General features: G+C 40.4%; 1 pseudogene; it reads right to left on the bottom strand.

Moving 5' to 3' along the window:
• Window positions 725-2,465, bottom strand: LOC107610270 (annotated as a pseudogene).

Raw genomic sequence — 2,597 nt, 5'->3', positions numbered from 1 at the left:
AAAAAAGTTATAACTTTGTATTTATTAAAAATGGTTCATAATTATATGGCAACAGAAAAACATATTAGCACGTCCACGTGTTGAAATTGTTCTATTTGAAATTGTTCTATTGACACGTTCACTAATTTGTAAAGACACCAAATACACCCATTTCCAGTAAAAACACCAAAAATGTTTCCATATAGTAAAAAATGAGCCTAGTTTAGGGGGCCCAAATAAATAATAAGTTATTGAACTTGCAATTTGGTGGAAGAAGAATTGGAGTTCTTGCAAGGATTTGGTTCAAGAAGTTGGATCAGTACGAAACCAATGCAGCACACTACTTTGGTTATGCCGCAACAGTTAAATCTTTAACCGGATCTATTGCTCAATCAATAGAGATCCAATGTAAGTTGTTTTATTTGTTCTTTTAAATGCTGCTTGCAAAAACTTTTATCTTGATTTATGTAACATAGTGTGCCTTCAAGAAACAGAATAACGAATGGTTTCAAGGTGTATGAAGTTTCCTCTCTATGTAAACAATTTCATATGTAATGATAAACTCAGATTAATCATCCGTAAGCTTATGGCCTGTTCTTATATTTACTACTACATTTCAACCTCCCTATTTCTCAGTTGTATGAACATTCAATTACAGCTTACTTTAAATATTCAACATTCATCCCGAATCAAGAGAACATTATATAACAACCAATAAACATATACTTTACCCGAATAAATTAAAAAAGAAAAAAGGAAAAAACCCACAAAGCACAAACCTACCCTCATGATGAGCTCTGGCCTAAGCTGAGCGATATTGACCTTAATTTCACAGTACATTTTGGAACACTCTAGGGAAAAATCTTTCATAGCCCTAACGAGCTCTGGCATACGATTCTTGAGACTTGCCAAGGTCTTTTGCCTCACTTGTGGCATTGAGTTGCATAGGCTTCTTCCTCTTCTTCCAGCCTCTTCTTAATTTGTTCAACCAATAACTGCTTCTCTGCAACAGGTTCGTCCGGTCTGGGCCATGACTACCTTCTGCATTTTCAGGATCAAATTCATCTGGTATTTTCTTTTGCATATACTTGTTATGCCAATCTTCGAATTGCTGCGTTTTCCGGGCAAGCTCCTTTCTTGTATCCTCACATTTTCTCTTCAAACCCATCTCGTCTTGTTGCATGTTATAAATAGTATCCATCACAGCAGCAAAGTTGCCTATAGCTGTCTTGGCAAGCTCATCGGGAAGCCTCTCTAGTCGCTCCTGCCATGCATGGAGAAGCCCTTGAATGGGTGGACTCCTAACTCTTGGGGGAGAAGAAACCTTTTCCTTGAAACTGCTTTCGATAGGGATAAGATTTAATTTTAACCAATTGTTTAAGGCCTTTATGTATTTCTTTTGATTGTCAACTAGCATCTCAAAATGTGAATGCCACTGATGCGCGACAACCAACAATTGGCCTGTTCGGTCATGATGGTGTTCACTTGTGTCCTTAGGAGACTGGGAAATGTCCAAGGATTTCAAGCGACATCAATACAGCAGCATGGGTATCTTGCTCATCTGAGTCAGAATCATCCTTCCCATCATCCACACTAGGCATTCCTTTAAAGGATCTATTCCGTGTAATAACTCGCATGACCTTTTCAGAGTGATTAATGTGCCCTGCACAAGAAAAACGAAAATATGATTCAATAAATTCAATAACCCAAAAAGAATCTAGGATGCAGTTTCACTGCTAAATAAGCAATAATCAAATATTGGGCTTCATAATAACGTATCCTATTGGAATCAATTGAGCTTAAAGGTAGTATTCGCTGCACCACCACTACTTCCACCCCTTTTGCTTCTTCTTCTCCTCAAAGACCCTTCATTCTCCAAATCCTTACATTGAATATGAAGATAATCAAGAACAATGATGATATATTCTATGAACACAACAGTTTTATATATAAGATTGGTACAAAGTACAATGCAATGATCAACATAACAGAAAACTAACTGGTAACTAACAATTGTAACTAGCTAACTGATAAATAATGTATTTGTTGTGTGATAATACCTTGTCTTCCTCGTCCTCCTCCATGGTGGGCTTGGGCTTGGCCTCGGGCTTGGGGATCTTCATCTCCGGCATGCTGACAGCGAGCTGCAGGGGAGGGGCGTCGGAGAAGCTGGGATGGGGCGGCGGTGGGAGGTTCTCTAAGGGCTGCGGAGGGAGGAGGTTCAGGGGGCGACACCGCCGGCGTGGGGGAGGTCGTTGAGGTGGGGATTCTGGACCTCGCCGTGGGCAAAGTCGCTGAGGGCGGCGCCGGCGTTCTTGAGGGAGGTGGCGTAGGAGGAGTGTGCGGCGGCGAAGGCGTTGCGGGTGGAAACGGCATCCTTCATGAAGTGCTTGCGGTCTTTGCAGCGTGCCACCGCCTCCTCGTTCTCGATCTTGGATTGGTTGCAATCCATCTTCCTCAATTGAGTGAGTGTGATGAGCTGGAGAGAATAGATAACTGAGTGTGGAGACAAGAAATCAAAGTCAATTAAGATTTGGCGGAGAAACAAACTTACTAGTAACTGATTTTTAGGATGTTAAAATTCAAATCGATTTAAATTAAATTATTTATTTAATTAA

Source organism: Arachis ipaensis, chromosome B08 (assembly GCF_000816755.2).
Source record: "Arachis ipaensis cultivar K30076 chromosome B08, Araip1.1, whole genome shotgun sequence".
Classification (NCBI taxonomy): domain Eukaryota; kingdom Viridiplantae; phylum Streptophyta; class Magnoliopsida; order Fabales; family Fabaceae; genus Arachis; species Arachis ipaensis.
Note: the sequence above shows the minus strand (reverse complement) of the source record. Positions and strands in the feature narration are given on the sequence as shown.